The 13,883-nt window shown below is 43.5% G+C and overlaps 1 protein-coding gene across 1 annotated transcript in view; it reads right to left on the reverse strand.

Moving 5' to 3' along the window:
- Window positions 1–13,883, reverse strand: part of EYS (eyes shut homolog) — a 556,153-nt gene that overhangs the window by 43,885 nt on the left and 498,385 nt on the right.

The following is a 13,883-nucleotide window of genomic DNA, read 5'->3' on the forward strand; positions in this document are numbered from 1 at the left end:
GAGAAGAAGCAGAAGAAGGGCATGAATAGCAAAGAGCTGAGGAGGAATTTGGTGTGACATGAGAGAGAAGAAATAGCTGGAAGACGCAAAGTTTTGAACAGAAGGAGAAGTCAATGGAAGTGTAGACTAGATAAGGTTGGGAGTTAGTGGAGAGACCCATGAGAAGAAATCAGGTGACAAAAAGCTATGCACATTGCAGCACCTGGAGTATGCATTCATGGACAGACAAGAGAAAGACCAATTAATATTATGCAACCATTGTTCTCTGCTAATAGATACTGTTTGATTATATGATACTTGTATTCATATTCCACTGCTTGAAAATGAAGTCAAGAATGTGCTAAGTAGTACTCTGGGGTCAGGCTGCTACAGGAGGCAAAAGAAAGCAATTACATTGCCCCCCCCCCCCCCGTACATCATCTTTCTGTGTTATGTGGGCTGCTCAGGCTCAGAGATTGACCTTTTACTTTCATTGGTACTTCAGCACTGTATTCTGCAGATTCCCAGATGATGGCTATAAATTATGAAAGGTATAAAAAAGCCCTAAAAAGTGTGAAATCTAATGCTATAAAAGTGAGTGTTGACATTTTTCAAATGTGCAATAAGTGTGATTTTGAGGGTTTGGAGGCATTGAAAATTAGCATAACGGGATGATACAGCAGATGAAATGATTCACAGTCTAATGAGGGCAGTGGGGGGGGGGAGGCTACCTTACAGCCTGACCTTTATAGTTGATACAAAAGGTCACTTGCTTTCCATTTTCCCAAACGGGATAGACTTTAAAAGGCCTAATGGGACTTTGTTAAATCAGACATTTAGGAGGTCAGCCGGGTTAGATAAAATAGTGACTTGTTCTGTCTCTCCCCCATCTGTCATCAGTGGCAAATATTTCTTCACACCGCAGCCTCCTTGGATGAGCTCTATTCTTCAGGATGTCCTAAACTCCAGATTTTACCAGATGGGGGAGCATTGACGACAAGAAATCACCAAGGAAAAACACCACAACTCACAGCTCAATCCTATCCATCACTGGAGCAGCTGGGCTGCATGGCCCACACTGTACCCAGCGCTGGCCTTGAGCAGGTTGAAGGTCTCGTTAGGATAAGGGACCATTTGTTTCCCTACCCCACATCAAGCTCCAGCCTACCCAATATGGCTAGTCAGATCTGCACCAGTGAAATCACTGGCATAAGTCTGAGAAGTTCCGTGCAGGGATACCAGGCCTGGGAAGGAGGTTAGGATATGGAGGAGGCTTCCGATGACGCCCTCTCCCAAGTTTGATCCACTCCCATTCTGCCCTCTCCTGCCCCTGCACTGCTCAGAGCTGTACTCACCATTGCTGGCAATCGTTCCTCCGGATTCAGTGCCAGTGAGACAGGGCAGGCCTTCCCGCCAGTACTGCCTACTCCTGAGGTGTCGCAAACATGCTCTACGGAATGTTTGCGACACCTACTGCTAGTGCAGGAGCCATAGTGCTCCTTAGGATTGGGCTTAGGATCCTGCTTTAGGATTGGGCTGCCAACAACTTTTATGTATTCATAGACCTCTTTATAAGTGGGTCTTAAAACCAAATCAGAAATCCAGAGGACCATCCCAGACCATCCAAACCAGAGGATCATCATTGACATAGAAAAAGGAGAGTATCTTGTCTAACTTTAATGATAAAAGGAACACACAGCAAAGGAGCACTGAACCATCCCTTTCTACCTCCACTCAGTTACATCAACCAGGCATCTCCCTTTCTGACTCCGATATCAGAAATGAGCTGGAAATGGAGAAAAGTGCTTGGAGTACTAGACTGAGAGAAGGTAAAGCACAGGATGGGGTCATTGATGCTACTCTCCAATGCACTCCTTTTATAGCTCAAGGGAGGGGGGATTCTCCATTTATGCGGTTTTGGGCACAATTCTAACTGCACCTCGGGCCGGCACAAGTCCCTTGTGCTGGCCCTGGATGGTCGCAAACATGCTGTAAAGTTTGTTTGCACCTCCTCAGGAGACAGCTGGAACAGTGTAGGGATGCGTACTGGCCCACGGAGGCTGAATCCAGCCTCTGTGCCAACTTGGGCAGGGAGGGTTACATTGGTCAAGCTTGGCCAATGCAAGAGTCTGGGGTGGGCAGGGAGGAGGCGGAAAGGAGGTGGGAGGGAGGCGTTCTGGGGCAGGGAGAGGGTGGGTGGAGGGTGGTCCCAGTGGTGCGCAGGGAGTGGAAGGCGGGGCTGGGACCCAGCTGTAATGCCAGATCCCAACCCCGTTCCCTGAGCAGTACGGAGCGGCTTGAAGCCACTCAAACTTATGCCAAACTTATGCCACCTCCAGAGATGGCGCAAGTCCAAAGAGACCCATTGGGGCTGTGGTGGCTTACCCGGGGGTAAGGGGAAGAATTGCCTCTTGCTTCCAGCTGAGCCACTTCAGAACCCAATCTTGCGCTGGATACAGCACAGGCATCCTGCCCTGCCTGTTCCAGCGCAAGATAGGATTGCGCTGCACAAGTGTGAATGGGTGGGCACTTGGGAAAAAATGTGTCCTCAGTCATCAAATCTAGGTTGATGCTGAGTCTGATCCCTGAGCACCTCCTCAGGCAGACTGGATAAAACTTCTGGTGCCAGTTGAGACAGGGCTTGAGACAAATGGTGGTTTTTAAGAAAACAGTATGATAGAGGCATTGTTGCATGATTTGTCAGTATTTTGTAACACCAAGAAAGCATGCAGAACTGGTTTATCAGAGGCAACAATAAGGTATGTATCTCTGGTGACAATGCTCCTCTTATTTTTATCATATATCATCTTGCTTTCTCATTAAATTGTTTCATCTAGATTGTAAGCTGCATTGGGTCTGCTTTGCAGAGAAAGATGGAATATAATTTTTTTATTATAAACAAACAAAATGCACTGGTCCAGATACAACCCTCTACATTTTTTCTGGGTAAAAGAAGTTGTTACCTTTATGTTTGTTTAGAAAAAACAAAACTTTAAATCTGTATACCTTTATTGTGAATATTACATCATCTGGTTTATTTCAGTATTGGGATAGCCTACGGAAGCAGTAGTCGTTTACATAAATGTCGAAGAACAGGTAGGATGAGAAAAAAAAAAGAGAGTTGTTTACCAGGCCTTATAATTTTGTTTTTTTTCCTCCCCAGAAGCAGAGAGAATATGCTCCAATAGGTTTGTAAGTGGAAGTAATTAATATCATGTGCTGCATTCTGAACAGGTGCCTACAGCATTGTCATTGCTGAGAATTTTCAGGGTTTGTAATTTGTCCCTTTCACTTACATTGGCAGACGTCCAGAGAAGCTGTTGTCTGTACAGAAATAAGACTGCATGCGTGGAAAAAAGGTACATGAGACATCATCCACAGGGGCAAGCATGCTAAGTTGGCTGCAACCCAGGCAACCACAAAACCCACAGTGACCAGTGCCAGTTAATCCTCAGTGTTGTGGAAGTTTGCACATTCCCTCTTTGAAGATGGGCCTGATGGGGGGGAGGGGCCAGCCAGCAGCAGAGCAGATGTGCCTTCTCAAGCTCTTGAAAGGCACTCTGTTTTTCCCCAAAAAACTGCGGATCCAAGGAGACCCAGGGATGTTTGTCAGGAGAGACAAATTCCTCCATGTGATGGCAGATTCCCGAGGAAATAAGCCCCGCCAGGGGGGCTTTCCCAGGAGATTTCGCCATCTTGGCAGTATTGGTGAAGAATTCATGTTGAATCAAGCTGTCGGCCCCAGCAGGGAAAGACTTTGAAAGACTTAAGTGAGTGTTATTCTGTTTGCGTATGCCTGGTATGGACTGAGTAACTGATTGCTTGATTTGATTCTTTCTTGCCATGAGAAGAAGAGGAGGGGGAGGTTCCCCCCTCCACTGTTTATCGGTGTGAGGAGAAATCGTAGAAGAGATTTACCAAACTTGTTATGGTTATCTGAAAATATAATTACAACTTTACAACTTTGAATTTTGGTGGATTACAAATTAACAGTCCTTGGATAAAGTTTGTGTATTGGAGTGTCTATCACCTTGGTTTGATACTATTGTTTGGGATTGCCTGAAAACGGCTCGATGTTTTGAGATTCTTGCGGACCGAGGAATGTGGTTGCCAAGGCTACAAGTATAAATAAGATAAGAGAACAGGAACAAAAACAGTGCACCAGTGACATCTAGTGGTGGTGCACTTTTAGTGGCATCCTAAAAAGACACTGCAAGAACTGGATTTGTGTTTATAAGTGGAGGAAGGAAGATAATACACTGAGGACATCTAGTGGTCTTAAAGAGCACTGCAAGCAAAAGTTTGAGTTCCACAGGAAGGAAGAATGAAGATGGCGGGTAAGAAAGTCCGAAGTTTGCCAGCGTTGGAGACGAGATTTGGAAAATTAATACAAAAGGAAGCAAAAGGGAAAGACTGGAAACAGACTATGCAAGACAACATAGAAAAACTGTTGGCAATGGTACAGCAACAAATAAATCAATCTGCACAGACCCAAGACAGTGTGGATGCTTTAACTAAATGATTAGATGAACTCAGTGGACACTTGATAAGTGTGAAAATTACATCAGAAGAAGACAAACAAGAGATTGAGGGATTGGGGGAAAAGATAAGGAAAGACCAAGTTAAAATATTAGAGAGAAGAAAATCAGCATGACGCAGAGACAGCGTTAATGGAAATCCAGATGTATAGTGCAGCTTGAGTGGTGAGGATACAAAATATACCAGAAGAGAAAGGAGAAGATATGTCGCAACAGACTCAGATTAATATCAGAATGGATTGATACACCGATAAAGATACCTAAAGAATTGGATTCAGTGAGAAGAGTGAGCACTTTTTATTTGAGAAAACACAAATTACCAAGAGAAATTCATGTGAAATCCATCAGTATCTTTTACAGAGATAAATTACTGAAGGCTCCACAGGAAAAGAAATGGATGATAATAGAGCTAGAATTTTGAGACATGTTCCATGGAGTGTGAGGAAGAAGAGAAAAAAAGAATTGTCAAGGTGTAGAGATGGGCTGGTGGATGTGTCTATAATTAGATTCAAGATTTGGGAGAGACAAATAAGAAGGTTTCTATATGGAACAGGCACCATTTGATAGACTATTGCTAGAAAACAAAAGAAAAATATGCTTAAAAATGTATATGTTTTTATTGAATTTTGAGATGTAAGAAGAAACAGTAAAACAATGTATGATAAAATGGGCACAAAATATAGGCCATAATATTATAATAGATCAATGGGAACAGATCTGGAAGCATAATATAAAACTTATTAGAGCAACAAATTTTGTAGATGGTATGATACAAAAAAAAACTGGCAAAAATGAAACAGAATATATCAAATAGTTGCTGGAAGTGTGAATGTATGGAAGGAACATTTTATTATATGTGGTGGATATGCTAAAAAAATGCAGATTTATTGGAGAATGGTAAGAAATCGAATACAAGAGATTGTTTAATTGATTATACCATTGAAACCTGAATTATTTTGTTTAATATTTTAGATGTTATAAAGAAAACAATGTATATTTAGTTATTATGATTTTAATTGTAGCGAGGATTTTATATGTTAGATATTGGAAGGATTTTAAAATACAAATGAAAGATGAATTAATAGAGAAAATAATGAATGTGGTGGAAATGAACAGGTTTTTAGAAAATTTGGATCAACAACGAAAATCGACACAAATTGAGTAACGGAAACCATTTTATGCTTGGTTGAAAATGAAGTTTTAGAAATATTTGATAGGGCATTTAGATGATTGTATTTCATATATATTATATTTGATATGATATAATAGACAAAGGATGAATGAAAAATGATATTAAGAGGTAAATTTAGAAAGGAAATTGATTAAGATATGTAATGATTCATTAGTTTTAGTGATATATGATAATGATATATGATTTCCTGCACCCTTTTTGTGTGTGTGTAGTGAATGTTTTTTGTGTTATTTGTTATGTGTGTTTGTTTATATTTGTTTTTGGAAAAGAAAAGGAGAAAAAAAAAGACAGGCCTGATTATTTGAAGGCATCATGTACAGCGTGATGGATTGGTGCAATTATCTTTTCTTTTTAACCATGAGAAAAGTCAAATACAGTGCTTATGCATTCTCTTTTCTAATTCATCAGACCAAAAAATGTGCAGTCCAAATCATTACAGGATCTGCTCGAGGATGAGGAAAATACTTTGGGGGGGGGGCAGCAGTTTGTTTTTAAGAAAGAAACATGTAATGAGAATACATGTTTGAGAATATTTAATTCCTAGCCATAAGAAAGGTTGATGACCACCATCTTAGATGGCTTTAAAAGGGGATTAGACCAGCATTTCTCAATGTATGCCCCCTGCCGTACCATTTCACATGGTCCACTTTTTGGAAGTACTACTTGAAGTAAAAGGCACTGATGCCTTCACCAGTTACTTCCAGATTGGGAGACCAGGCACAACGCAACACATGCCAGGAAGAGGCTCAGGATGGACAGGAGGGCTTTTTTGAGCATGTGAAAAGTGCACACTGTAGCTCTGCCCACCAAACTGAGCCTACTGTTACCCATTGTGCTGCATTGCTGGTCTCACTGCCAGGTGGTGGTGGTCTGGGGGGTCCTGCAGGTACCACCAGATACCACCTCAAGTGACACCAGTGATACAAGTACGACTGGTTGAGAAATGATGGATTAGACAGATTCATGAAAGAGAGATCTATCTCTGACTATTAGCTATGATGGCTCCACGTTCAGAGGCATCATACTAGTGAACACCCAACTGCACGGCATGGGCTATTGCCTCCTGCTATACTGGGGGTTTTCTGGAAGGCACCTGGAAGGATGTCCATAGGGTAGGAAACTGGATTCTGGAGTAGAAAAAGCCTTCCATCTGGTCATGCAAAGCTCATGTTCTGAGTTTTTGTTTTGATACATATGAGGAAAAAAGATCAAGTCCAGGTTAATAAAAGATGTCACGTGCGTAGCTATTAAATGGAACCTGGCTCTGCTTTAGGCCTGGCTGTGCCTCAGCTGTACTTCTGGTTCTCCATAGTAGTGGTACATCTAATGAGCCAAGTTCTGCTTTTGGCTACAGCCATGCACCCAGCTGACAGGAGTCAATAACATCTGAAATGGCAGCGGCTGGAAGTGAAGGGATAAGAGATTCCGCCTGTTTTTCCTTTTAATATGGAGGACTTTCATTCTCAGTAGGTGCTGCTTATGCTTCTCCGATGGAAAACTCAACTAGTTCAAATGCCGCCTTGCTACTGCTGTCACGGAGGGGCCAAGAGGTGACTGTCAAAATGCATCCCAATTAGGAGATACCTTAATCTGCACAAAGCATACCTTCAGGGGGCCTACAAGCCAGTCGGCACATAAAACCAAAGGCAAGAAAAAGTTCAGACTTGTATTTATTCAACCAACTTTTTCCCAGGGTTAAGCTTAATCATTTTAAGGGGCTCCTGGCCAAAACAAAAGAAAAGGAACACAATCACAAGAAGCAAGCAAAGAGACTTACATGGAGGGAGGGGGGAAATGAAGAAAACATGCATTCCACCAAGTTGCTTTCCTGTGTATCTACACAGGCAGACTTTCACATCAGAGCTGGCCCATGAGGGTCAATGCTGCCCCCCTTTGCCTGGTGATGGAGGAGAAGGAGCAATGGAAGCGAGTTGTAAATGGAAGTAGGTACACTACTCTGCCAACCTGCTGCCTGAGGCAACCACCTCAGTCAAGCCCCATGGTTGGGCTGGCACTGTTTAACATGTTTGTACTTCTACCTTCCTCTTTTGTAAGGTTTTTAAAAGGTATTCCCAAAAGCTCCATTGCAGCCCCCTCTGGCCCCGGGTTCTCCCACAGGGGAGCTGCACATTGCAATAGTGCATGGGGCCAGACGGGGCCAGGCAAACAGATAGAAAGGATTACACTTACCCAGATTATCAAATCCAACACTATATTTGCCCTTTGTCATCAATACAGGGCCCATCTCACCTGTGGATACATCTCCCAGGTACCTCCAGTTTCTGAAAACAATACTTCTTGCTGTGTGCCTCTTTCTTAATCCTTCTTTCTCACACAAAACTGGCAATATCCAGTATCCATTCACCTAAAGCATCCACTCTTCCAAGTTTTATGCTCACCACTAACCCTACCTGGACGGCACAGCACCCAGGTGTGGTCCCTAATGTGAGAATACACAGATACCATGACTCTGTAGACTCCTCAGGAGCACTGCAATCAAAATGGGGGCCTCATTCCAGGTGGTAGCAGGGCTGGGGAACCCTGGGTCATGCTGACTGCACAGGGGCTGCTCAGAGAGTGCCATAAACCATGTATCCAGGTGCCTTTCCCACACTCTTTCTCTTTTCCTCTATCTTGTTTTCCTCCAGTGTTTACCCCAGGGCCTATATTCTGTCCCCTCTCTGATCCACTTCTATCCAACTCAGGGGTGCCCACTTGGGTGAGGAACATCATCATCTGGTCCTGTGGCCCCTGTGCCAAGTGCTTGCAGGATCAAGCAAGTGTGTCAATAAAAAGAATATGGCAGGTCATCAGTGATGTTTGGTGCAGGGAGGTTAGGTGAGGCAGGACTGCCCCATTGGGGTTCTTTGAAAAGTGCCACCACTGCCACCAGGGCTGTGATCACACAAACAGTCGTAACTCACATACTCTGAACAGCAGTTGTAGTGCATGGGTTGTGAATGTTTGTGCAATCACAGCCTGTGATGGCAGCAGGTGTGGTGGTACTTTTCAATGAACTCCAAACGGGGCACTTCTGCCTTACCTGCCATCCCACATGGCTTGCCCCTACAAATGACAGTATCTAGTTAGCACTGTGGGAAGCAGAATACAGGAGGGACCTTTCAGCCTGTACCAGCAGGGCTGTTACATTTTTACCTTTGGTTGCCCTGCTTCCTTCTCCACCCCTTCTCTCAAGCAACAAACTGCTTAGCAAATTCCACCCCTGGCTTTATCACACATGCAATCCTAAATACACCTTGGGGAAGTAAATCTCATTATTTCACTGGTGCTTCCTTAAAAAACACCAGACTCCACTTAAAATCAAATACTTCTTAGCTGCATTTATAAATAGTCAGTTCTCACAGGAATCAGTTTAATCATACCCATTAGCAGATTAAAGTGATAAACATCTTAAAGAGTCTTCCCATTTCCTTCTCTTGAAGTGACAGCAGCAACATCAGAATTTCAGATTCAGTGTGGAAAACAGAGGTGTGTATATAGCTGGTGCTTTCAAGGCTGTGAAACAAAGTATTCTTTGAGATAAATATCTGCCACTACATTCCCAAACAGGAAAAGTACAAGGCAAAGAAGCCATTCCCCCAAAGCATGCAAAGCATAGGCTAGGATGTTAGCTTAGCATTCAGTGCAAGTTACATTTCACTTACAAGCTGCATTGGACATTTAAGCTAAGAAAGGACTGGTAGAAATCTAGCAGGCACAACACATTTTTTTTCTCTCTTTACTGGAAGTTCACAATGAGGTAAGAATGCATGTTCTGGACCTCAATACAGCTTAGGGCCCAAGGCTCTATCTGTGTTTGAGACAAACAGCCCAATCCTAATGAAACTCAGCCTGCCAATGCAGCTGCACCAGTAAAGTGAATGCTGCATTCTATGATGCAGGCAAGTCGAGGAGCTTTCCTCATTGTCTTCTTCTTTAATCCTTAGCTGGCGCTTGGGATGCAGGATGTCCTCTCAACCAATATGTTGCTGTAGGTGCTGGAGGGATCTGCGTATCATTCATGACACACTTCCACTCTTGGTGACATTTCTCGCCTTGTGGATGGTCAATAACTGGTTCCTTAAATCCTTCTTAATGTGTCTGTGCCACATTTTCTTTGGTGCTGCCTATTGAAACCTCTGGTAGGCAGGTCACTCTTGCCAAAGGAGCTTGCATGGCAGCATGTGTTCATTATGGTAAGGGAGCTTTTGTCCCCTTTCCTTGGTGCAAGCCTCAGCTGCCTGAATGGAACTTCTTGGATCTGTGCCAGCCATTTGCTGGCACAGAACTGAGAAGAGTAAGGGAGAGGAAAGAAGAGAAGGAGCAAGGATAGAATCCTAGTGCACACCGGTGCGGATGGGATCCACCCTATACCTCCTCTGTTCCATTGCCTGCTTGCCCCTCTTCCAACCCAGACACCCCCATTCCACTTTGATCCTCCCACCACCTGCCCCCTGTGCCAGCTCACCTGTGGTCTGTTGGTAGCAGGTATTGGTGACAGGCCACCAACAATGCCACCATTTGTGTGTACTGCTGTATGGTTCCAACCTCTGTTCCGCTGTTGTAAATGTTAATTTGGATTGGGCTGAAAATGAGGTAACTGTTCTTGTGAACAGAAATTTAAAATATTCTAGGAAGGTAACAGCATGATACAGACTTCTTTTCTGGTATAACTTCCATACCACTGGGACAATATTTAACAGCCCAGTGCTGGCAGAACAAGAGTTCACCAATGCTAACTGCTGCAGAAGTCATGTAGAGCCCTTTCCAGCAGTGTGCTCAGTAGCATATTGTCAGGATGCTGGTGGGAAGGCCAGCCCCTTCCTGTCTGCATTGTTGGCTCTTTTGCCACTTGTTACAGCAAGTTACTCTGTGGGGGAGGTAGGAAGGGTGGTGGAGGGTGGAACAAGGCTGGGAAGGGGGCAAAACTGGATGGGGAGGCTACAGGATAGGATAGGGGTGGATCCAGCAGTGATGTCTTGTGCTGGATCCTATTCCCCTTTCCTGCAGCCTCCCTGCCCCCTTTCCCACCTCAGACATATACTAGTGAAATCATTGGCACAAGTTAGAGGAGACCCATTACAGAGCAGAAGGCTTACAGAGGTGTAAGGGAATTTAATTCTCCTTTTGCCTCTGAAGCCTCTCAATCCACCCCCCATGAAGGATATAGCATGCCTGCTTTTGGCACGACTGCATCAGCTGGGGGGGGGGGAAGGATAGGGTTGAGCTCTCCATGATATCTACAAGGGTTGGGTTGATCATATGGATCCTCTCCTATTGAGAAGACAGTTCTGTGGTCTGGGTTCCTGTGAGTGTCCCCCACCCATGTGGCTGAGTCATTAAAAAGTTACCTTAGCTTCAGGGGAGCCAGTTACAGAACAGGATAATATTTAAAGCATTACAAGACACCTTTGTTACGAGGTACAATAGGTGCTTTATCACAAGTTCCCCAAGCCACCCGGAATACTATAGGGGCAACCTTAAAACCTATGAATGACTTCTTAAGTTCTAGTCACAGAACTGCCATAGCAACTGAAAGCCTAGAGAACATATTACAAATGTCTAGTGTGTGCCATTTGTCATAGGGGTGCAATGAGCTCCTTCAAGGCTTGCTATCAATAGATGAAGGAAATGTCAAGGTTCTCCACCGCCTAGTCAAGTGGCTCCATCCATCAGGTTTCAGAATTGTTTTATGACAATTTGTAGTGTTTATAGTTCTGGCAACGGCCTCTAATGTAAACGTTCTAGCCATAAGAATAAAATAATGCTCTCGCGCTAATACAGTAAATCAAAACTACTCTCAGAGTTTAGCTTTTATATTTCAGCTCCTTTCATTTAAAGTTATCTTAATGGACTCCACTGCAATAAGCTACTGCACATTTGCAGTAACGTGCTGGGTTTTGTTTTTTGGTTGTTTTTTTTTAACAGATGCTCAAAGGCTTTGTCGAAATAATATCATACAGTATTACTGCATATCCTTTAAAACTCTGGTGCAATGCAACTCAAAAATTATGGGCGACATAATAATCCATAGGATCATAACATTATGCTACCACTGTATGGAAATTGCCTGATTTGTTTTTCTTTTTATTATATTGTCTTTGCTGTTCTCTGCTAATACTGTAACATTTCGTTTAGATTGTTTCTCTCTCACTTACAACTGACCCCAGATGTAATAAAGTATCAGTGTGTTATTTACTTCTGAAGGAAAGCGTATTCGTTATACATGCAGCAATGAAGGCCCTGCATGACAATAACTTTTTAATACGCTTGTTCCTTTTGCAACAAACATTCAGAAGGAGCCACCAAGTAAATCCCTATTCTCACATCACACAGCAAACACATGGAGTTTGTCACCAAGTGGCTCCTTAAGAGGGAGCCACAGACACGCTAGCTCCTTGAGAAGTGTATCTGTTTGATACGTGTGTTTTCAAGCTCTGTTTGTGACCGTCCCCATTATATTTTTAGGTGTAGGTTTGAAAATTCTCAATGCACATCTAAAAAAGGTAATATGTGAAAAGACCCATTGTAAATGGTAGACCATTGTTTAGGTGCCGGGTGCAAAGCACCAGGACCTTGCAGAGGCCTCTCTGAGGCTCCTGACGGGGGCGGGAACTGTGCTTCCTGTTTCCTGGAAGCACAGTTTATAGCATCGGGGAAACTCACAGAGGTTTCTCTCACACAGGTGGAGATCACGCGGGGCTCTGTGAGCCTCAGGTGACTAGGGACTGGGTAGATTTCTGTGTGGGGGGCGGCGGTAGCCCACAGGGGGTGCCACTGCAAACCTTTGCCCCGGGTGCGGGGCTGGGGAGGTCTGCTGCTGGACTTCAGAAGAATATCCCATCACTCTCAGGGCCCAATCCTATCCAACTTCCTTGTGCTGATGCAGCTGCAATGCAGCCCTTACCTTGGGGCGGGGCAGTCATGGTGGCCTTCTCAAGGTCACAAATATTCTCTTACTTTGAGGAGGCCTCCATGACTGCCCTCTACACCACAGAGCATGCCAAGTTGGCACAGCTACATCAGCACTGGAAGGGTTGAGAGGATTGGGCCCTCAGACTACGAAATGAAAATCTAAAATTCATGCCTTTCCATTGGGTGCTGGTCATTTAAAGGATGTAATCAGGTCCTTGGGGAGGGGTCCCTTTGATGGAAGTAGCTTCAGTTTCAATGCTTATAATGTTCTGTTTGGTATTTAGAAAATTGACCTTTGGGATGCAGAGGAATTTGGGATTTCAGAATGGAGCATGTAGAACTAATGGTAACACTATCTGTAGTGCAATCAGATCTGTTTACAGAGGAAAGGGCAACAGCCAGCAGTCAAGAAAAAAAAGTATCCAGGGAACTCTAGGCTTGTGCTTCTTGCACAATATTCTCCCCAGTCTTCTTTATGATCTGCTGAAGCCCTATGAAGAAACTATGTACACCCCCATTAGCTCTTTGGGGAAGGTCAGTATAAAATGTAGAAGACAGATAAAAATAGGGGCTATGTTGTAACAGTATATTTACCCATGCCATTTTCTGGGCAGTTTAGTTGTTATTATTATCACATATTTATAAGGTAAGCATATAATGTAAATATATATTATATATTTACACCGTCACACCCATCCACCAACACACAGACTATAAATGCTGTCTTTTTTCTACATTGCCAGGATAAAGTACTGGTGAAGTGGAGGCTGAGGCAAATTTTACAAATCCTCAATATTCTGACAGGCTGACAATGACAACACTGACAAGACACTCCATGGCTTGTACTGTTCCTTTCAAACATTCTACCCTTGCATCCTACCCTTGTCATCCCGACACTTGAATCTTCTCTTGGTATCACTTCAGACGATCACTTGCAAGATTCCTCCTGTTTCTGTCAGTCTCTGGCAATCTGTCTCAAAACCCCAGTGTTCCAAAGCAAACTATCAGCATCAAACCCTCTATCCAAACCACTGGGTCAAACAGCCACAGAGAGTAGAAGAAACTTCAGCCAAGTTGTTCAGTGATTTATAAAAGCTGTCACGTAAAGCAGTGCTTCTCAAACTGTGGGTTGTGAGCCAATTTCAGGTGGGTCCCCAATCATTTCAATATTTTATTTTTAATATATTAGACTTGATGTGGTATCTGACTGCATTTGGGGAAATGTTACAGACCTGTACTTCTAACAAGCTACTATGTAT

Source organism: Tiliqua scincoides, chromosome 1, assembly GCF_035046505.1.
Source record: "Tiliqua scincoides isolate rTilSci1 chromosome 1, rTilSci1.hap2, whole genome shotgun sequence".
Classification (NCBI taxonomy): domain Eukaryota; kingdom Metazoa; phylum Chordata; class Lepidosauria; order Squamata; family Scincidae; genus Tiliqua; species Tiliqua scincoides.